The 23,892-nt window shown below is 38.0% G+C and overlaps 3 long non-coding RNA genes across 3 annotated transcripts; 1 reads left to right on the plus strand and 2 right to left on the minus strand.

Annotated features, from left to right (window-relative positions):
- Positions 1 to 6,901: 6,901 nt before the first annotated feature.
- On the plus strand, positions 6,902 to 10,381 carry LOC143137523 (uncharacterized). Its single transcript, XR_012990000.1, has 2 exons — positions 6,902 to 9,031; positions 9,428 to 10,381. It is a non-coding gene; the product is annotated as an uncharacterized LOC143137523 (long non-coding RNA).
- A 44-nt stretch (positions 10,382 to 10,425) lies between these two features.
- Positions 10,426 to 11,710, minus strand: LOC143137529 (uncharacterized). The gene is made up of 2 exons (XR_012990005.1): positions 11,522 to 11,710; positions 10,426 to 11,008 (listed from the first exon to the last, which is right to left on the minus strand). It is a non-coding gene; the product is annotated as an uncharacterized LOC143137529 (long non-coding RNA).
- A 5,342-nt stretch (positions 11,711 to 17,052) lies between these two features.
- LOC143137518 (uncharacterized) lies at positions 17,053 to 23,549 on the minus strand. Its single transcript, XR_012989989.1, has 5 exons — positions 23,448 to 23,549; positions 22,891 to 22,968; positions 21,046 to 21,102; positions 19,168 to 19,309; positions 17,053 to 18,967 (listed from the first exon to the last, which is right to left on the minus strand). It is a non-coding gene; the product is annotated as an uncharacterized LOC143137518 (long non-coding RNA).
- Between the last annotated feature and the right edge of the window lie 343 nt (positions 23,550 to 23,892).

A 23,892-nucleotide genomic window follows, 5' to 3' on the forward strand; every position in this document is an offset into this window, starting at 1 on the left:
AATCTGCCTATCAACATCCATTCAACTTTCTGTCTATCAACATCCATTACACTATCTACATTTAACTTTTAAACTATATACTCTGTCTCAGGCTTTAAGCATACAATATGGCTCTATTAAGACTGCCGTTAAGCAATTAGAATCCTATGGCAGGTGTTCGGGCCAGCTGCATCAACTGCCAGTCTCAGGCTTTAAGCATACAAACTGGCCCTATTAAGACTACACATCCTGTCCAACTGCTTCCTCTGCCAAAAACTGTTTCAAAATAAAAGTCCTCACTACAATATTTCACTGTTAAACAATTTAACCCTTTAAACGACTGAACTTTTTAACTGTTTAGCCATTGTAACTGTTACTTGTCATCAACTATGACTTCTACCCACTGTAGCTAGTTAGCATGGTTAGCATAGTTAGCATGTTAGCATGCTAGTTAGCATTTTTTGTAAAACTGCTAAAAATGATTAGCTAAGTTAGCTAAGTCACATGGTTAGCATAGTTAGCATGCTAGCATGTTAGCATGCTAGTTAGCATTTTTAGCAAAACTGCTAAAAATGATTAGCTAAGTCACATGGTTAACATAGTTAGCATGCTTACATGTTAACATGTTAGTTAGCATAGTTAACATAATTGCTAAAAATAATTAGCTAAGTTAGCTAAGTAAAATGGTTAGCATAGTTAGCATGCTAGTTAGCATAGTTAACAAAACTGCTAAAAATGATTAGCTAGGTTAGCTAAGTCACATGGTTAACATAGTTAGCATGTTAGCATTGCTAACATGCTAGTTAGCATAACTACTAAAAATGGAAACATTAGCTAAGTTAACTAAGTTAAGTATTATCCACCTATTTAACCGTTCAATCATTCCAACTATATTAAACCTTATCTACCAAGCAAATCATTTAACCATATAAACTAACCACCTATTTAACTGTTTAGTCACTCCAACTATATTAAACCTCATCTACCTAGCAACTAATATAGTTTGTTTTTACTCTGTATGATATTTTACATCATATTTTTTGCATTTTCATGCACTGTATTTCCTTCAGGAAATGCTTTTCTAGTTCTTATTATTCTTCTTCTAACGTAGCTAATGCAGCTTCAACCATTTAACGTAGAAACTTCATTCAAACTATGTTACGTAGGTCTTACTTAGGACATGTAGGCTTTGTATTTTTCATCTTTGTAACTTTTATACTTTTTAAACTATTATTTATTAACTTTTATAAAATCCCCATAGACTTAACATGGGCTGATGACATCACAATGGAGTAATTAACTTGATTTGCACCTGTATCTTCATCCAGCTGCTCATCTAGGCCACATCAAAGAATCAGTTCAACTGATTGCACCTGTATCAACTGCTTTCTACTGAACTAGACCAACTCTCTCTGTGTCTCTACATTCTACAAGGATATAAGACACATTTCATCCAACTTTCTATCCATTCATCCTCTTCAAACCATTCACTCATCCACCCATTAAACTATTCATCAACATCCATTAAACAATCTGCCTATCAACATCCATTCAACTTTCTGTCTATCAACATCCATTACACTATCTACATTTAACTTTTAAACTATATACTCTGTCTCAGGCTTTAAGCATACAATATGGCTCTATTAAGACTGCCGTTAAGCAATTAGAATCCTAGGCCAGGTGGCCAGGCCACCTGCACCCTATCAGTTTCTCAGGCTAACCTTTTACACTATCCACCTATTTGACTGTTCAGTCATTCCAACTATATTAAACCTCATCTACCTAGCAAATAATTTAACCATTTAAACTATCCACCTATTTAACTGTTCAGTCATTCCAACTATATTAAACCTCATCTACCTAGTTCAGTCATTCCAACTATATTAAAACTCATCTACCTAGCAAATAATTTAACCATTTAAACTATCCACCTATTTAACTGTTCAGTCATTCCAACTATATTAAACATCATCTACCTAGCAAATAATTTAACCTTTTAAACCATCCACCTATTTAACTGTTCAGTCATTCCAACTATATTAAACCTTGTCTACCTAGTTCAGTCATTCCAACTACATTAAACCTCATCTACCTAGTAAATAATTTAACCTTTTAAACTATCCACCTATTTAACTGTTCAGTCATTCCAACTATATTAAACCTCATCTATCTAGCAAATAATTTAACATTTTCAAAATAAAAGTCCTCACTAGCTAGTTAGCTAGTTAGCATCATTAGCATTGTTAGCATTTTAGCAAAACTGCTAAAAATGATTAGCTAAGTTAGCTGAGTCACATGGTTAGCATAGTTAGCATGTTAGTATTGTTAGCATTTTTTCCAAAACTGCTAGAAAACATGAGCTAAGTAACTTGGTCAAAATAATTAGCTTTGTTAGCATAACTGCTAGCAAACATTAGAGTCATTCCAACTGTCAGTTATCGTCAACGATCTACCTATATAGAGCCTTTAAACTTTTTGTCTACCAACACGCATTAAACTATCAGTATGTCAACAACCTTTAAACTATCTACATATAACTTTTAAACTTTCAACATTCATTAAACTATCTGTCTATTAAACTATCTGTCTATTAACAACTGTTAAACTATCAACATTCAACTTTTAAACTGTCCACGTCTAAACTATCAACTTTTTATTAAGCTATGCTATATCTGTCCTAGCTTCATTTTCATGCACTCGTAATTCCCCGGAATTACATTCTCTAGTTAGAGTGCATGAAAATGCACTCTACTGTTCTTCCTAGGCTTCTTCTTCTTCTTCTTCTTCTTATTAGAGTGCATGAAAATGCACTCTACTGTTCTTCCTAGGCTTCTTCTTCTTCTTCTTATTCTTCTTCTTCTAACGCAATTAATGCAGCTTCAACCGTTTAACGTAGAAACTTCATTCAAACTGCGTTGCGTAGGTCTTACTTATGACATGTGGGCTTTGTATTTTTCATCTTTGTAACTTTTATACTTTTTAAACTATTAATTAAAAACTACTCAAAATTTCCCCATAGACTTAACATGGGCTGATGACATCACAATGGACTAATTAACTTGATTTGCACCTGGTATCATCTTCCAGCTGCTCATCTAGGCCCCATCAAAGAATCAGTTCAACTGATTGCACCTGTATCAACTGCTTTCTACTGAACTAGACCAACTCTCTCTGTCTCTCCATTCTACAAGGATATAAGACACATTTCCTCCAACTTTCTATCCATTCATCCTCTTCAAACCATTCACTCATCCACCCATTAAACTATCCATCAACATCTATTAAACAATCTGCCTATCAACATCCATTCAACTTTCTGTCTATCAACATCCATTACACTATCTACATTTAACTTTTAAACTATATACTCTGTCTGAGGCTTTAAGCATACAATAAATATGGCTCTATTAAGACTGCCGTTAAGCAATTAGAATCCTAGGCCAGGTGGCCAGGCCACCAGCATCAACTGCCAGTCTCAGGCTTTAAGCATACAAACTGGCCCTATTAAGACTACACATCCTGTTCAACTGCTTCCTCTGCCAAAAACTGTTTCAAAATAAAAGTCCTCACTACAATATTTCACTGTTAAACAATTTAACCCTTTAAACTACTGAACTTTTTAACTGTTCAGCCATTGTAACTGTTACTTGTCATCAACTATGACTCGTACCCACTGTAGCTAGTTAGCTAAGTTAGCTAAGTAACTTGGTTAGCATAGTTAGCATGCTAGCATGTTAGCATGCTAGTTAGCATTTTTAGCAAAACTGCTAAAAATGATTAGCTAAGTTAGCTAAGTCACATGGTTAGCATAGTTAGCATGCTAACACGTTAACATGCTAGTTAACATTTTTAGCAAAACTATTAAAAATGATTAGCTAAGTTAAGTAAGTTAACTAGGTTAAGTAAAAATGATTAGCTAAGTAACATGGTTAACATAGTTAGCATGTTAGCATTGCTAACATGCTAGTTAGCATAACTACTAAAAATGAAAACATTAGCTAAGTTAACTAAGTTAAGTATTATCCACCTATTTAACCGTTCAATCATTCCAACTATATTAAACCTTATCTACCAAGCAAATCATTTAACCATATAAACTATCCACCTATTTAACTGTTCAGTCACTCCAACTATATTAAACCTCATCTACCTAGCAACCAATATAGTTTATTTTTACTCTGTATGATATTTTACATCATATTTTTTGCATTTTCATGCACTGTATTTCCTTCAGGAAATGCTTTTCTAGTTATTCTTCTTCTTCTAACGCAGTTAATGCAGCTTCAACCGTTTAACGTAGAAACTTCATTCAAACTGCGTTGCGTAGGTCTTACTTATGACATGTGGGCTTTGTATTTTTCATCTTTGTAACTTTTATACTTTTTAAACTATTAATTAAAAACTACTCAAAATTTCCCCATAGACTTAACATGGGCTGATGACATCACAATGGACTAATTAACTTGATTTGCACCTGGTATCATCTTCCAGCTGCTCATCTAGGCCCCATCAAAGAATCAGTTCAACTGATTGCACCTGTATCAACTGCTTTCTACTGAACTAGACCAACTCTCTCTGTGTCTCTACATTCTACAAGGATATAAGACACATTTCATCCAACTTTCTATCCATTCATCCTCTTCAAACCATTCACTCATCCACCCATTAAACTATTCATCAACATCCATTAAACAATCTGCCTATCAACATCCATTCAACTTTCTGTCTATCAACATCCATTACACTATCTACATTTAACTTTTAAACTATATACTCTGTCTCAGGCTTTAAGCATACAATATGGCTCTATTAAGACTGCCGTTAAGCAATTAGAATCCTAGGCCAGGTGGCCAGGCCACCTGCACCCTATCAGTTTCTCAGGCTAACCTTTCACACTATCCACCTATTTGACTGTTCAGTCAGTCCAACTATATTAAACCTCATCTACCTAGTTCAGTCATTCCAACTATATTAAACCTCATCTACCTAGCAAATAATTTAACCTTTTACACAATCCACCTATTTAACCGTTCAGTCATTCCAACTATATTAAACCTCATCTACCTAGTTCAGTCATTCCAACTATATTAAACCTCATCTACCTAGCAAATAATTTAACCATTTGAATCCTATGGCAGGTGTTCGGGCCACCTGCATCAACTGCCAGTCTCAGGCTTTAAGCATACAAACTGGCCCTATTAAGACTACACATCCTGTTCAACTGCTTCCTCTGCCAAAAACTGTTTCAAAATAAAAGTCCTCACTACAATATTTCACTGTTAAACAATTTAACCCTTTAAACTACTGAACTTTTTAACTGTTCAGCCATTGTAACTGTTACTTGTCATCAACTATGACTCCTACCCACTGTAGCTAGTTAGCTAAGTTAGCTAAGTAACTTGGTTAGCATAGTTAGCATGCTAGCATGTTAGCATGCTAGTTAGCATGCTAGTTAGCATTTTTAGCAAAACTGCTAAAAATGATCAGCTAAGTTCGCTAAGTCACATGGTTAGCATAGTTAGCATGCTAGCATGTTAGCATGCTAGTTAGCATGCTAGTTTAACCATATGAACTCATCATATTTTTGCATTTTCATGCACTGTATTTCCTTCAGGAAATGCTTTTCTAGTTCTTCTTCTAACGCACTTAATGCAGCTTCAACCGTTTAACGTAGAAACTTCATTCAAACTATGTTACGTAGGTCTTACTTAGGACATGGGTGCTTTGTATTTTTCAGCTTTGTAACTTTTATACTTTTTAAACTATTAATTAAAAACTGTTCAAAATTTCCCCATTGACTTAACATGGGCTGATGACATCACAATAGAGCCGTTAAGCAATTAGAATCCTATGGCAGGTGTTCGGGCCAGCTGCATCAACTGCCAGTCTCAGGCTTTAAGCATACAAACTGGCCCTATTAAGACTACACATCCTGTTCAACTGCTTCCTCTGCCAAAAACTGTTTCAAAATAAAAGTCCTCACTACAATATTTCACTGTTAAACAATTTAACCCTTTAAACTACTGAACTTTTTAACTGTTCAGCCATTGTAACTGTTACTTGTCATCAACTATGACTCCTACCCACTGTAGCTAGTTAGCATGGTTAACATAGTTAGCATGCTAACATGTTAGCATACTAGCATGTTAGCATGCTAGTTAGCATTTTTAGCAAAACTACTAAAAATGATTAGCTAAGTTAGCTAAGTCACATGGTTAGCATAGTTAGCATGCTAACATGTTAGCATGCTAGTAAGCATTTTTAGCAAAACTGCTAAAAATGATTAGCTAAGTTAGCTAAGTCACATGGTTAGCATAGTTAGCATGCTAACATGTTAGCATGCTAGTTAGCATTTTTAGCAAAACTGCTAAAAATGATTAGCTAAGTTAGCTAAGTCACATGGTTAGCATAGTTAGCATGCTAACATGTTAGCATGCTAGTTAGCATAGTTAGCATAACTGCTAAAAATGATTAGCTAAGTTAGCTAAGTCACATGGTTAGCATAATTAGCATGCTAGCATGTTAGCATGCTAGTCAGTATTTATAGCAAAACTGTTAAAAATGATTAGCTAAGTTAGCTAAGTAACATGGTTAACATAGTTAACATGCTAACATGCTAGTTAGCATAGTTAACAAAACTACTAAAAATTATTAGCTAGGTTAGCTAAGTCACATGGTTAACATAGTTAGCATGTTAGCATTGCTAACATGCTAGTTAGCATAACTACTAAAAATGAAAACATTAGCTAAGTTAACTAAGTTAAGTATTATCCACCTATTTAACCGTTCAATCATTCCAACTATATTAAACCTTATCTACCAAGCAAATCATTTAACCATATAAACTATCCACCTATTTAACTGTTCAGTCACTCCAACTATATTAAACCTCATCTACCTAGCAACCAATATAGTTTGTTTTTACTCTGTATGATATTTTACATCATATTTTTTGCATTTTCATGCACTGTATTTCCTTCAGGAAATGCTTTTCTAGTTATCTTTGTTAACATAGTTAGCATGACTGCTAGCAAACATTGGAGCCATTCCAACTGTTAGTTATCGTCAACGATCTGCCTAAATAATTTAACCATTTCAATTATCAACCTATTTAACTGTTCAGTCATTCCAACTATATTAAACCTTATCTACCAAGCAAATAATTTAACCATATGAACTCATCATATTTTTGCATTTTCATGCACTGTATTTCCTTCAGGAAATGCTTTTCTAGTTCTTATTCTTCCTTCTAACGAATTTAATGCAGCTTCAACCATTTAACGTAGAAACTTTATTCAAACTATGTTACGTAGGTCTTACTTAAGACATGGGTGCTTTGTATGTTTCATCTTTGTAACTTTTATACTTTTTAAACTATTAATTAAAAACTACTCAAAATTTCCCCATAGACTTAACATTGGCCTGATGACATCACAATAGAGCCGTTAAGCAATTAGAATCCTATGCCAGGTGGTCAGGCCACCTGGATCAACTGCCAGTCTCAGGCTTTAAGCATACAAACTGGCTGCTATTAAGACTACACATCCTGTTCAACTGCTTCCTCTGCCAAAAACTGTTTCAAAATAAAAGTCCTCACTTCAATATTTCACCGGTAAACAATTTAACCCTTTAAACTACTGAACTTTTTAACTGTTCAGCTATTGTAACTGTTACTTGTCATCAACTATGACTCCTACCCACTGTAGCTAGTTAACATGGTTAGCATAGTTAGCATTTTTAGCAAAACTGCTAAAAATTATTAGCTTAGTTAGCTAAGTAACATGGTTAGTATAGTTAGCATAACTGCTAAAAATGATTAGCTAAGTCACATAGTTAGCATAGTTAACATTTTTGACAAAACTACCAGAAAACATTAGCTAAGTTAGCTAAGTAACACAGTTAGCATGGTTAACATAACTGCTAAAAATAATTAGCTAAATTAGCTAAGTCACATGCTTAGCATAGATAACATGGTTAACATTGTTAACATTTTTTAACAAAACTACTAGAAAACATTAGCTAAGTTAGCTAAGTAGCATGTTTAGCATAGTTAAAATTGTTAGCATAACTGCTAGCAAACATTAGAGCCATTCCAACTTTCAGTTTTCGTCAAATATCTACCTATACACAGCCATAAGTATTTGAATATCAACATTCATTAAACTTTCAGTCTGTCAACAACTTTTAAACTATTTACATTCAACTTTTAAATGGTCTACTTTTAAACGGTCATTAAACTATCTATCTATTAAACTAGCCGTCTTATCAACAACTTTTAAACTATCTACATTCAACTTTTAAACAGTCTACTTGTAAACTATCTGTCTATTAAACTAATTGTCTATCAACAACTTTTAAACTATACGTTTAACTTTTAAACTGTCTACTTTTAAACTATCAACTTTTATTAAGCTATGCAACCATCATATCTATCCTAGCATCACCGTAGCAACCATCTCTGTATTGTCTATTTTAACTATATCATTAGCCTGGGTGCCATTCCAAACTTAGTCCCGCCCACAACGTTTGAGGTCGGGAAGTTCGGTCTGGCATTGATCAATAGTGGCGCGAGTATGCTCGCCCAAAAGCTGGCGGGCCAATCAAATTGTCAGGGCGGGCTTTATACGATGATGGACAGATGCTCAACAGTAACGCAATCAACCACGTCACCAAAGAGCGCTTGGGTTGAATTCGTTTACAACAACGATGGCTGCCGCTGGAGAATTGAGATTTGTAGATTCTGCTATCAGGTCTGTTCTAGAAGATATCGACAGCGAATTAATTTTAAAAGAAGAACAGAGTAACGGGATCAAGGCATTTGTTGATAAGAAAGATGTTTTTTTGCCGAAGCAAATGAAATGGGCATCACGGCGATGCAACTCGGCGTGCACGACGAGGTGGATATAGCCAGCGGTCGTTGCCAGATCCTTTTTTGAAGCCCGGAATCCTGGCTGCTGAACAACAAGTGGAGGGACATGCTAGGCTCCGATGTTTTTCAAGCCAACGTAATGGGTGTCGTCGTGGACGAAGTTCATCTAACTTACAAATGGTAAGAGAATCTAACTGTCTGACTTAGTAAATAACTCCCAATGTCGTGATATGAATCCCATGTTGTAGCCTAGGTGTCGTTGTACGTTCGCTAACTCAGACTTGGTACAATCATAACGTTAGTGTGATTGTAGCGAACTAGCTGTTAAAACATTCTAATGTAGGTTACTGTTTTATTTCTATCAGTTGTCAGGCTGCAAAAGGGCAGAAGGGCATTTGGGTGTTGCTTTATGTACTCAAGCACCATACCCATATTGGTAGTCACTGTACCCCTTATAAGTGATGTATTCTTTTCAGATGTCAGTACAGTCATTAAAAAGTACTAAATGATACTACTCATAATTTCTTATTTTTACTGTTACTTATTGGTTGCTTTTTGTACTGCTATATATTCCAGGTACACCTGTGCTGACATTGACCGCTTCTGCTGATCGGGAATCCAGAGCCAGGGTTATGAAACAGCTTCAGATGGACAATCCAATCATTTTGGCCCTGAGCCCAAACAGAACAAACATCAGACTGGGTCTGATTAAAGTACCTGGCCATACACTGGAGTGCCTACACTGGATTGTGAGGGATGTTAGTACAAGCTTGACCCAGCAGTTAAGACGGTACTTTAATGGAGTCACTAGTTGTCTGCGGAAAGCTTTGTACTGCCATTTTGAGGAACACGCCACATCTGTTGATCTAGGACATCTGTGCTGCACTCACTGCCATTCTGTTTGTTCTTGTGAACCTGAAGGTTGTGGGGAGCTAATCCCCAAATATGAACACTTTCAAGGGGAGGTTTCATCACACCACAAACACAGAATAGTCACACCTGAGGGCACACTTTTGATCAGGGAACTGTTACAAACTTACAGGAGTAGTTTACTTCAGGACCATACAAACATACCACTTTACACAGTCGACACAGCCTGCACTGCTTTTGGAGATGAACTCATTGATCAGTTTTAGAACAGTGCACCCAGATATTTGACCTGGACTTCATTATCCATAATCTCCCTACATACAAGCTGGAACATGCAAAAGAGATACTATGAATTATGCATGAGGTTTTTGATGACATCGAACAGAGTCAAACTAATTTGTTTGATGACGGTGTTGTTCAGGATGACCGTGTTCAGGTTGACATGGATTACACTGGTTACTTTGATGACGAGGATAAGGATAAGATACAATCATCACCAAGTAACTTGGAATCAGGCTTGTCAATGTTGAAGATCTCAGACTAGCTTCAAATTCAGGCTCAAATTTGTAGCTTCAGGGTCCTGTTGTTGTGCAAATGCCTTTTTTTACCTCTGTTACATTAATATTTTTTAATAAAATTAAAATGGTTTATACTTCTCTACTGGTTGGTGATGTTTCTGCATTTAAAAGACAAACAATAAGACATGTCAATAAAGATTTTTAATATCTACACATAATAGGTAATGTTTGAAGATATACTCTGAACTTTGAACATACAACCAATAAGAAAACACACACAAGAATGTGGATACTACTAAACTATTATATGAAAACACAATTATTTACATTGTCATTTATGAAAACAATATTTACAAATTACCATCACCATTTACATTTCACATTTACTTAATTATTTAAATAGGCACATTTTGCCAGTCCATTATTTTCTCCTGGTAATTCAGCTTTGCCAATAAGTTTCTCTTGAAATTCGGGAATGCATGAGACTGCCTGCCTGGGTGATTTTTGTTGGGAAAGTTGTGTCTCCCTGAAAACGTTTACCAGTGTTAAAACGTCCTGTTCTCGGGCCACATGATGAATGCCAGCCGGCCTTGTCAGCTCCAGCTCTGTGTCCGTTTTGTCCATTAGCTCTTTGACGATGCCAATGGACCTACTGATTCTGGCTGCTGACATTTCTGACATGTTTGGTCCCAATCCTCTCATAAATGATTTGAGAAAATTGTTTAGGTGTTCCAGGTGGAGGTCAAGTGGATGGAAAATGGGTGACAACCTGAAATATAAGTGAACACATCAGTGTGAAGAATTACAGTATAGCCTAATAAGTATAACATGCATTGACAATACATTGGAAAATACAGACTGTTAAAAATGGTGACACCAGATGCAATTGCTGAGCAGGTCAGAGAAACACTGCCCACCCCCCACAGAGGTGCAGAGCACAGAAGTGGGGGTTGGATAACATGCTAGTCCATTACAAAATGAAGTTTCTACATATTGACAGAGTGACAGAGGCCAACTTACACATCAGGTACAAGTTTATCCTGGTAACATTTGCTCACACTACACTGAAATTCGGGCTGGCTTCCAGAATACTAGGCATGTCAAAATATGACTAGATGATTTAATCATAGATAGATTTCACGGAAATGAGGAGTGTGGGAATGCACAGTGTTTATCACATTGGACAATAATCACGACTCACTATTAACTCATGTGAAACGTGGCAATCGAGGTTATTCTCATAGTCATATCATAAGAAGTAGAAATGTATTAACAAGCTTACCTCTGTAATGCTTCTTCGCGTTTTTGTACCGGTTGGAGTTGACGGATTGGGGCAGAACTTCTTCAGAGTCCGGGGCGTCTCTGATGCCTCAGATGAACACGGTTCTTCAGGCTGGTCTCCTTCGTCTTCTGTCCATTTTTTAAACACGGGCATGTCGCGTTCCAACCGTGTTATAAAGTTCTGACAGGACCGACAAATGCGATGCGATTTGTTTGCAGTGTTGTGGAGTTGTAATCCTAAACGGATAACTTGATCGTATATGCATTCACCTTTACTGTTTCTCTCAAAAATGAGGTTCGTGTGTTGAAGAACTTCGTGTATCCTTACATTATTTATAACACCTGCGAAAATCGCTCACATTTTCTTCTTCTAGCGTGCAGTTGAGTTCTGTTGACATCAACTATGCGTCGCTTAACATACGTCACACACTCCGTTGCTCTGATTGGTTGTAGGTCTATCCAATTGAGTGCAGAGGCATTTTTTTTCCTGGTTCGTTTGAAACACGCCCCATAATCACAGCTCTATGGAGCAGTATCAGACTCAAATTCTGACTAGAATTGAGTATGACTACGTCAGGCTAATTTTACATCACAACTTTTGCATTTTCATGCACTGGTAATTCCTTGGAATTGCATTTCTAGTCTTATATATTGTTGCAAACTAACCGGAAATAACATACGTTCAGCAACTTTGTGGTAGTCTAGTAGTTCTAGCATAAATATGTTAAGTATAAGTATATATACGCTTTTGATCCCGTGAGGGAAATTTGGTCTCTGCATTTATCCCAATCTGTGAATTAGTGAAACACACTCAGCACACAGTGAACACACAGTGAGATGAAGCACACACTAATCCCAGCGTAGTGAGCTGCCTGCTACAGCGGTCCTCGGAGCAGTGAGGGTTAGGTGCCTTGCTCAAGGGCACTTCAGCCGATCCTACTGGTCGGGGTTCGAACTGGCAACCCTCCGGTTACAAGTCTGAAGCGCTAACCAGTAGGCCACGGCTGCCCCATGTTCGGTTAGTTTATCAACCGTCTCTGAGTCTAGAGCCTTTGAGAACAGGTGGTTGTGCACCAGAGCTTTGCTGAGACGTTAACAGATCACAAATAAATCTATTTTTGTCTTCATTTGTTTAGTTGGAAAATACAATTTCAATGTCGGAATGTTAGGAAGACATGTGGCTTGTAGAAAATAGGTTCATAACTTACATCGCTGAATGTAGGACTAAGGGATTGGTCATAATCCGAGACACTGGACCTCCCGCTAGACTCCTAAAGGAGCGTGGCGGTTGCGAACCCCACGCTCAGTGTGCCAGAATTTACCCTCTTATAAATCGTCTCGCTTTATCAACCGTGAACCGTCTCTGACTGTAGTGTGCTCTAAATTGTTCTATCTATGGTTTAATGGCAGAAGGACATTCTAATCTTTGTATTGCATCATAATAACATTGTATTCTCTTCTTCTCTTCATTGTATTCTTCTCTTTTGGATAGCTGAGGCCTATTGCACAAAAGCAGAATTAAGACATCCGGGATAAGTTACTGAGCTGCGCTCAATGAATCCCAAACAAGAGCGTATACAGGCTTAATTGGTTGCACAACGAGCAAGCCAGGATGAGCAGACACGGGGCCTGTACTACGAAGGGAGCTTAACCTACCCAGATGTAACCCAGGGTTACTTTGTTAAACCAGGGTTGACAAAACCTGGTTATCTTAAGTGGTGTTAATCGGCACTACGACGCTGATTATGAAGTTGATTTGTTGAGCCGGGGTTAACCTGTGCGCGTTCACATAAAAGGGGCGGGTTGCAGCACAAGTCACCACTTTCAATGATGACGCGATCACCTTATTTTACGGATGAGGAATGCACAATTATTATGACAAGTTATGAGGAATTAAAACCCACTCTACGACAAAAATCAAATACGTCGGCAGTGAGCAAAGCAAGGCTGTTGGCAACGTATTACAGATTGGGTAGCCTAAATGCCTAAAAGTAAAGTTTTATTCCCACATGTTCTTCAAATATGTGTTACAGAGGATTAGTAGCTTACGGAATGTCTGAAATGAGTTGAAATAATTAAATAGCCTAATTTGAGTTCATAGAAAGGCCTACAGATGCAACCCAATTCAGAAGTGGGCATATAGATTACAGTAATAAGGATAATTGAATGTTTAAGTAGCCCCCATTGACTGATTTAGTGTAGGCCTATGCCTAATCCTGTGAACATTTCAGATGCAACACTGGCATAATTAAGAAATATTAATGCAAGCTATGACTATATAAACCACTATTCTGAATAATGTGTTTGTGTTTCATTTTCACCTGCTGCCATGTGCGTTTGGCAATGGTGTTGCATCTGAAATGTTCACAGGATTAGGCATACACTAAATCAGTCTTGGTTGCTTACTTGGAAATGAGGTCTTATGTCCAAAATCCTGAACCACCCCTTTAAGTGGTGTTAATCGGTACTACGACGCTGATTATGAAGTTGATTTGTTGAGCCAGGGTTAACCTCATTGGAGTTTGTGCGCGTTCACATAAAAGGGGCGGGTTGCAGCGCAAATCACCACTTTCAGTGATGACGCGTTCACCTTATTTTACGGATGAGGAATGCAAAATTATTATGACAAGTTATGAGGAATTAAACCCCACTCTACGACAAAAATCAAATACGTCGGCAGTGAACAAAGCAAGGCAAGGCTGTTGGCAACGTATTGCAGATCGGGTAGCCTAAATGCCTAAAAGTAAAGTTTTATTTCCACATGTTCTTCAAATAGGCTACGGAGGATTAATAGCTTGCGGAATGTATTTAATGAGTTGAAATAATTAAAATGCCTATTTTGAGTTCATAAAAATGCCTACAGATGCAACACAATTTAGAAGTGGGCATATAGATTACAGTAATAAGGATAATTGAATGTTTAAGTAGCCCCATTGACTGATTTAGTGTATGCCTAATCCTGTGAACATTTCAGATGCAACACCATTGCCAAACGCACATGGCAGCAGGTGAAAATGAAACACAAACACATTATTCAGAATAGTGGTTTATATAGTCATAGCTTGCATTAATATTTCTTAATTATGCCAGTGTTGCATCTGAAATGTTCACAGGATTAGGCATAGGCCTACACTAAATCAGTCAATGGGGGCTACTTAAACATTCAATTATCCTTATTACTGTAATCTATATGCCCATGAATTGGGTTGCATCTGTAGGCCTTTCTATGAACTCAAATTAGGCTATTTAATTATTTCAACTCATTTCAGACATTCCGTAAGCTACTAATCCTCTGTAACACATATTTGAAGAACATGTGGGAATAAAACTTTACTTTTAGGCATTTAGGCTACCCGATGTGTACTTTGGAGTGGGTAAGACTGTTTTTAGTGGCAGGCTAGCACATACCGTTGACTTGCGCTAGCCTAGCACCTGCGAACTCTGCAATTAGAAGGACTGGATGAAACGTGTTGAAAACGGTCTCCACTGATAAATATCACACTTGCTTACTTGGAAATGAGGTCCTATGTCCAAAATCCTGAACCACCCCTTTAAGATAACCAGGTTTTGTCAACCCCGGTTTAACAAAGTAACCCTGGGTTACATCTGGGTAGGTTAAGCTCCCTTCATAGTACAGGCCCCTGGTCTGGAGCAGGCTAGCTCCACAGAATAAATCGCCATGGTAACTTATACCATAACATATCCTGCTGCCCCCTATCCCGCTTTTGTGCAACTGGATCACGGATAAATTGAGCCAGGATAACCAAGATATCCCGGCTTAATCCCTTATCCTAGATTTGTGCAATAGGCCCCTGGGATACATGTAAACATAAACACAAACAAACAAATCCCTAACTGTGTATTATTTAGGTACTTACTTGAAAGTCACAACCTCTGTTAGCAGATTAATTTAAGGCTTACAGTATATAGATCTTAGCAAATATGGTTTTGGGAAATGCACCCCTAGTCGGGAGGAGGTTATCAGCTAAGACTTCTAGGCTAGATCAGCACAACAAAACGCGATTGGTGGACACAGGCCCTTAAACTAAAGTGGTTAGTGCAGCTTAGCCCCTCCTTTGACAATGGCGCCACCTTTTGTGGGTGTAAGGAAATTATTATTATCATTGCATAACCATTTGTGTAAGCAGAAATACTGTTGTGCTGAGTTTTAAAAACAGAGAGTTACAGTTGAGTGTGCACTAGTCAAACGGGAACCGCACCCTGTCTGTGTGCGTGTGTGTGAGATGGAACTCGCAGCGGAGTCGCTATGTCTTGCTTCCTGGTTTCTGTGTGCATCTGTACAATAAAAGACACAGCTTTGGGCTGCAGAGTCAGAGACTGATTGTGAAAGGGATATTCCCTTACACTAGCAAGCTCTCCTCTTGGTACCAGAGTTTGTGGGCAAAGCCATACTACGTGTTGTGGTTCTTGTATCTATATGTTGAGGTTAAATTCCCTGACAGTGGGTATCCCTTGACCTCGGAGACCGCATCGTACAGGGGTCTCTTGGGACAGATCCGACTCATGCCTGACAATATTCTTTATTCTTTTTGTTTCATTTGTAGTTGGATTTTTAATACAATGTTTAGGTGTCCTCTACGAAGGAAGTGTTTTTATGTTGCTTTTTGTGTAAGTCCTTTGTGTTTGTTTAGAAGACATACAATATAGATGGGAATGCATTTGTACTACACCACCGCCTCTCCCTCACAGCTGTTGAAAACATAGTATACTATACAGTTATTGCATATGTAGGCCTAGTTAAAGTGAATTCCCTAAATTATAGAATAAAATACATTTCCACAACGCTGGTTGGACATTGCTTCTGCATTTTGAAATCATCACTCTATGGGAATTGATGGCGAACAATTCAGCCTGTGGCATATGTATTTTTCAGACAATATGCAGAATCTTTTTTCACTTACGAATGTACACGATTGGCGATATATTTTGCCAGCACACCTCCCTAGCTTATAATTTGCAACTGTGTTGCATCTAGCAGTGATCTAAATGTTATAACCTGTTCCTGTTGTGTGAAATAAACCGCTCTAGATCGATTCATTTTGTAAAGGAGTAAAATAGCGCAATAAATAAACGCCCTTCTTATGGGAACATGCATTGAAACTAAAGAGGGAAGCCTGGCTTGACACATTCACTCGTAAGTGAGCTTCGTGGCACCGTTTAACTCTGATTGCGAGTTTGGTATTTGTCAACCCAGGTTATCCAAAGAAAGCCTGGGTATGTCCAGCGTCCAAAGTATAACTGACCACCATGCTGAGTAGTAACTAGTGTTGACCCAAGCCATTTTGACACAAAGAAAGAAGTTTATTTAGTGTATTTCATACTCAGGGGGAATGTAATGTGCTTTACACAAACAAAAAGCAAAGCAAAAAAGAAAATACAAGCACAAAAGGACAGTAGTTAAAAACAATAGTTTAAAAAGTAACATACACAAAGTAGAATGATTAAAAGAAAGACACAAAGTAGAATGATTTAAAAGAAAGACACAAAGTAGAACAGAGTGCATCTGAAAAGACATTCTGCATCTGTTACAGTTTAGGTTGGTTATTTAGTTCAGCAAAGATCCCCCCAGTATGCTGATGATTTAAGACCTTGCCCAGTGATTTAAGACCTGTAGGGATTATCTACTCAAGAATCTTAGCCAAAGAGTACAGCATAGTGCACACACATACATACATACAGCAGTGAGCTCACTAGGAGCAAATACACACACCCGGAGCAGTGGGCAGCCTTAATCCTGGTGCCCAGGGAGCAGTTGGGGGTTAGGTGCTTTGCTCAAGGGCACCTCATCCATGGATGTGGATCCCACATTTGTCCTACCAGTCAGGGCTTGAACCAGCCACCAGCTGGCCACGGATGCCCCAGGTAGAGCCAGGTATATATTGTTATGGTATATATACCGGCTTCCATAAAGATCATCTTCAGTATAAAAAGACGACACTTTGGAATATGAACGGAGACGTTCAATAGGGCCCTGTTGTTTGTGTGTGTTATATTCATTTAGTGGAATTTTATTAATTTCATTTTCATGAATTCCAATTTGCAGAGTTGGTAATCCAAACATAATTATAGAATTAGTGATTTTGATTTCATAACGAATCTCTTTTTTAAGCCACACACGAACAACAGGGCCCACCAACATAGAGCCAGGTATTGCAACGCTATCGATACCGGCTTCCATAAATATCATCTTCAGTAAACATACCCAGACGATGCTTGTAGGGAAAAAACCTACTCAGAACTCTTATCCAAAGTTTATAGAAAAACTCTAAATCTTTGGACTAATGGAGTCTTATAGAGTGCAAACGTACACTATTTGGCATGGGACAGAAGCATGCATTTAACATGGATACCATGCATTGCTTGCCACAGGCACAAAGTGTTTAGCATGAACCATTTGGAATGCAATTAATGCATGCCTAGTCATGGCATTATTATACAATAGCCTCCAAAAGGAGGCCAATGTATAGGATTCTTAGCCAAGGACTGCAGAAAATGTTCTGAGTCAGTTGACTTAACATTCCTTTTTTTTTGAACAAAATGTTCAACAGGGCCCTGTTGTTTGTGTGTTATATTCATTAAGTGGAATTTGATTAATTTGATTTTTATGAATTTCAATTCAAGAATTGGTCAATCAAAACATAATTATACAATGAACTGACTTTGTACATTTTATCTTACATTTCTACTTGTTAAGTCACACACAAAGAACAGGGCCCACTAACATAAAGCCAAGTATATATTGCTAAGGGTATACAGGTATATACCGGCTTCAATACACATCTCTTTCAGTATAAACTAAAAAGATGATGCTGGTAGGTGGAAAACCTACTCAGGACTCTTAGCCAAAGTCTATAGAAAACCTCTACATATTTGGACTAATGGAGTGCAAAGTTCACACTATTTGGCATGGGACAGCAGCATGCGTTTAGTGTGGATGCCATGCATTGTTTGCCAGAGGCCAAAAAAAGTGTTGAACCGTTGAACCAAAAAGCATGAACCATTTGAAATGCAGTTCATGCATAACTGCATGAACCATTTGAAATGCAGTTAATGGTTAACATTGCCATTATTGCCTTCCTTTTGACTAACCTATGTTTTCATAGCCAAGAACAAAAGGGCAAGCCGCCAGACCTATGAGAGCATATTGAGTCTCAATATTAAAATTGATGTGCAAAATGAATTAAATTCATATGCAAAATGCCAATGTAATCCTAAAATTGAATTTAAATTCCCCGCTCATACATTCAAGTTTGGGCTTGAGATGAAAATTAAAATTCAATCATTCCATTTTACATTAGCAATTCCTTTACACAGAGATCTGGAAATATTTTAACATTGAGACTGATATGCTTCCATACCCCCCCCCCCCCCACACACACACACACAGTTTCTTCATCCCCGGATGTGTTCCAGGAATGATGGTTCACTACAAGTAGAAAACAAAATGCAGATGTAAGCAGAAAATGTGTGTGTTTGGGGTGTGATTGTCAAGATATTTGAACCATGTGAAATCAAACAATACAATTTCAGGTTAGCATGTTGCAGTTAGCTTTAGTCTTAGTTGCATGCTTTTGGCTTTAACTCAACCATATGTGCTTCAAATGTTCAGTAATTCTGAATTCTTACCTCTGGTTGTTAGCATCCTATAATAAGAAATGCCGGATGGTGTTTCCAATGGCGTTGGCCAGTATCCGGTTGGAGCCCACCCAACTTCTCCTTGTAGATGTATTGTTCAGATGTACAGCCCTCATCTTGGTGGACAGGGGTCCTGAAATAATATTTTATTAGGATAATTTAAGAGTATGTTTAACTGGACACCCAACCCAAAACTGCTTATAACTGATAAATGAAGGGGAATTCTGACCGTTTTTAACATAAAGTAACATAACACAGTGTTATTTAACATAACGCAAAAAACTAAAATAAAACAAAATAATTTACACTATTAGTGTGTAAGAAATGCTGCTAATTGGATGTTGTTTAACTTAAAGTATTGATAAATGGTGCAGTCACTTTAAGGGGCGCTGAAACTAAATGGTTCTCATAACATCTTTTGCCAACTCTTACTCACAGAGGATAAGGCTGATTCAACTCTAGCCTTGTTTGTTTATTACACGTTATTACAAGCAGCCTTCATTGTTAGGATATGGAAACATGTAATGAGTTGATGCTAGCTTAACATTTCTGTTTGCAATGCAAAGTACATTATGAGCCTGATAGCCACCTAGCTATCTGAATGGAATAGGCTTCGTTTCAATCGGCATATATGCTTCATGGAAATGCTTCGTTTAAGGAAAACGAATTGTTGAAGAATCACCAACTCAATTCTTCAGAGGCAAAGTAGTATTGGCTATGTTACAAATCAGTGAGTACAGCCAATGTTAAAGAGCCCTCTCACCAACCTGAGCTTATAGATAGTGAGGCAGTGGGAACTTGATAACTCTGCCACCTCTTCTAGCCTCCCAGTCTTTGTTGGATTCATAATTTCCTTTTAACAGTTTCTTATTAAATAGGAGATACCAACAATGACAAGCCAGCTGGTGCCTCTATGTATCGGTCTCTTTTGCGTGCTCAAAATGCGCTCCAAATTACGCATCCTTTATCGATTATCCTTACATGTTTGATTGATAACTCATTTGGGAATGTTTTAATGCACATATACTGTAATTTAAAAAAGAAAACTATGAACAGATTTTGCGTTGTTTGTGTTATTCTTCGAAATGTGAGATCCGTAGGCTGATGCTTGGCATTAGAGCTTGATAAACTTGAACGTTACTGTTTCTGTGTCAAGTGTCCTAGCTGCGCTGTTGACGCAGCATTGGGTAAGCTAGCCTGTCCAACAGACAACTCACTCACAGGGTGCCCGACGCCCCCCTGTTGACGCAGCATTGGGTAAGCTAGCCTGTCCGACAGACAACTCACTCACAGGGTGCCCGACGCCCCCCTGTTGACGCAGCATTGGGTAAGCTAGCCTGTCCAACAGACAACTCACTCACAGGGTGCCCGACGCCCCCCTGTTGACGCAGCATTGGGTAAGCTAGCCTGTCCAACAGACAACTCACTCACAGGGTGCCCGACGCCCCCCGTTAGCAGAGAATGCCTAGATAATGCTGGCTTTAACAGCAGCCTGTCTTAGTGGTCTAAACAATATGAATAATATTAATTGAGCATGGTTTAAGAACAGCTAACAGCAGATGCACACTTTCATGTATCTTATATGGAATTCCCCCCGTCACTTAGGCGCCCCCCACTGGCGTAGTGCCCCTATGGACCGCATGTGTTGCATACACCCTTTTTTGCGCCACTGGGGGTCACCAAGTACTTCTCGCTACAAAAATAAATGAAAATAGCACAGCTTTGTAGCTGCCTGGCTGTGCTAGCCACTAGCAGGACAACTCGAGTTAGGCAGCACCATTTCTTCACCCACTAACAGTACACTACACGGGGACTGCGAGCAAGGCTCTATGTTAAAAACGTCTTATTTCCCCATTTAACAGCACTCACCGTTTCCCATGAAAATGCACCAAGTGTTCCATTGACTCACTTTTTGTCAATGAATGCCTGTTATACAAGCAGAAAAACATAATAAACAACTAATACAATGTGTTAATAGGATGATACTTCAACTTGTTACAATGTATTTCCACTTGCAATCAGCTCTGTGAACTCTGGTGGGTGTGAAACATAATTGGGCCTATATTACAATCCTTTATGCAAGAACAATGACAGGCCTCACAGATGTTACATGGTGAATTTACATAGGTGTCTAGGCCATATAAATAATCATTCTTACGTGGTGAACATACATAGGTGCCCATTGCTCAAATAGATGGTCATCTAATGTCGAATGTCAGAGTAATGAGATTCAAAAACTTACCTTAATGATACACCACAATTTATAAATAACAAATTTTAAAAATAAAGTTTATCAAATATATATTAGAAGAACAATTAGTAAGGAACTACAAGATTTCTTTTTGAGGTCACGTCTTCCTACTGTAACATAATCTATACATTAAATACTTCATGGCCACGAGATGGCGCCATGGCATTGAACTTTGGCTGATGTGAGCAAGCAGTTAAATGGCTAAATCTAGTGGCCGTGCAGCGCAATGGCGCAATGAAACATTTAATTTAACAGGGAATTACGGTAGAAAATGTTCCTTAGGCCAGTGTTTTTCAACCTTTTTTGTGCCACGGCACACTTTTGACACTTAAAATGTCCCACGGCACACTAACATCCTGTGTGAAGAAAACATAAACATACCATAGCCTAAAATTTCAAATAATACAGAGATATGGCCTTATTATAGCTTCTATGCAAGACCTGCTCAATATAACAAGCGCCCTCTGTTTCATTTGTAGGCGACTATATCTAATTTAATTGTTATGAACTGGATATGTGATGATTCTGTGAGTACTGGATATGGGGCCCCCATTGTACAATGCCTGCATACCACAAATAGTGCAATCATACAATTAATGAGAGCATGTGGTTATAAATTCTTTGATTTTTGAACAGTTGCTTTTCTGGACCAGTGAGTGACATTTGGGTAATTTTCTGCGGCACACCTGATGATCTCTCACAGCACACTAGTGTTCCCCCGGCACAGTGGTTGAAAAACACTAATTATTCGTTTAATCCATCTGATTGGTTGTTTTCCTTTTTAAACTTTGTTCCTTTATAAATTGTGGTGTATCATTAAGATACGTTTTTGAATATCATTACTCTGCCATTCGACATTAGATGACCATACATTTGAGCAATGGGCACATCTTAGGGACTGACCGTTTTCATAAGATTTCTCCACATTGCTTTAAACAATTTATGATATTCTTGCTGTATATATATATATATATTGTACCAAAATGTAGTTTATAATTGCGTGAAATATAATAATGGTGTGAAATATAAGTGAAATGGTTGCTATTTTAAGTCAGCGGCATTGGTTTGAGGACATTTTTAAAGTATTGTTTTAGATGTGCTCAATGGGAGACTAGTGGTGACCAAAGAATATTTTGCAGCGGACAGGTAGCCTGGGAAAAACCAGACGAACTTCCAGCAAATTTGAGATTTGCTCTGCAGGTCATACATTTGTATTTATGTATTTACAAATGTATTTGCAGAATACATTTGTATTGAGAAGGGTCTGGTGTCAACCAACTATGACAGCGGTGTAGGCCAACTGCATATTACGTAATGACGTCAATTGTCATAGGCCTAGTCTAGGCTATATTCTGTAAGCAAGAAAGTGTTGGTTTACAATGATAGACTCCTAGGTTTAACTCTACCTTAAATATGAATGCTGTGTGTAAGCCGTTTGCCAAAATGAATGCAAAATGTCTAACCTGGTGAAATTATCCAGGGGAATTGTGTAGATCTCTCTCATGCAGGCCAGTCTTTCCCCAGCGATTCTTGTGCTTGTGCTGCAATGTTTGCAAACAAGGGATCTTAACGGACTATTTTCCTATAGGATAGGCATGACATAGACTATGCTACAAGTCTTAAATTACTGTTTTAATGTCCAGACAGAACTAATCAATTCAGCAAACAAATCGGACAAACTCGGCTATTATTCTTAGCAGACAGCTAGCCTACTTCTTTTTGTTTAGGTAGGCCTACATTATTACCTAACCTATTCCACCGCCACTTAGCCTACCAATGGTTTTACTGAGACCAACTCGGTCTAGTCCGCAGGCTACCTACCTACAGCCACCGAGACCTGGGCCTTGTGTGAGCAGCAGTAGGCTACCTGACTTAAACTACTGTTCATTAACACAAAACGTCAAAATTATTACTTGCATAAAATCACCAATTCCAGGTTATAAAGGGCCTATCAGACCACAAATGATACCGTTCCCTAAATATTTACCGCTCCATACGATTGCAGGAAATCTCTACTCACCAGACTACGCAGTTGAAAAGGGAGAAAATGGCGAACGTTCTTTGCACTTTCCACAGGTGTTCTAAACAACCGGAAGCATGTTGCACGTCAGGTAAGGAAAGGTGGGTGTAGAATGCAGTTCAGCCTGTTTGGAAATTAATGCAGATCAAAGAGAGAACAAAACAAAACAACTATCACCACACATGCACCATTTCATTTTCTGAACAACAGTAACCTGTTTGTTGTAGGCTAGGCTGCAGTGAAACCGTTTTGATTTGGTTTGAAAAGAACAGAGTCAACACTGTCAGTGAAACAGAATTAGAGAGAGAGACAGAGATGTGTGTAGGGCAAGCATTTGAAGCATAGGCTACAGATAAAGACTAACAACAATGTCAGCTTTCTAAACTGTAGTAGCCTCTAAATCACCCTAATGTACCTTCATCTCAGAGCATTACCATAAAGGGCA

This window comes from Alosa pseudoharengus, unplaced genomic scaffold, assembly GCF_046254945.1.
Source record: "Alosa pseudoharengus isolate Yale_2024_CS ecotype anadromous, Long Island Sound unplaced genomic scaffold, YU_APseudo_1.1 YU_APseudo_1.1_scf_21, whole genome shotgun sequence".
Classification (NCBI taxonomy): Eukaryota; Metazoa; Chordata; class Actinopteri; order Clupeiformes; family Clupeidae; genus Alosa; species Alosa pseudoharengus.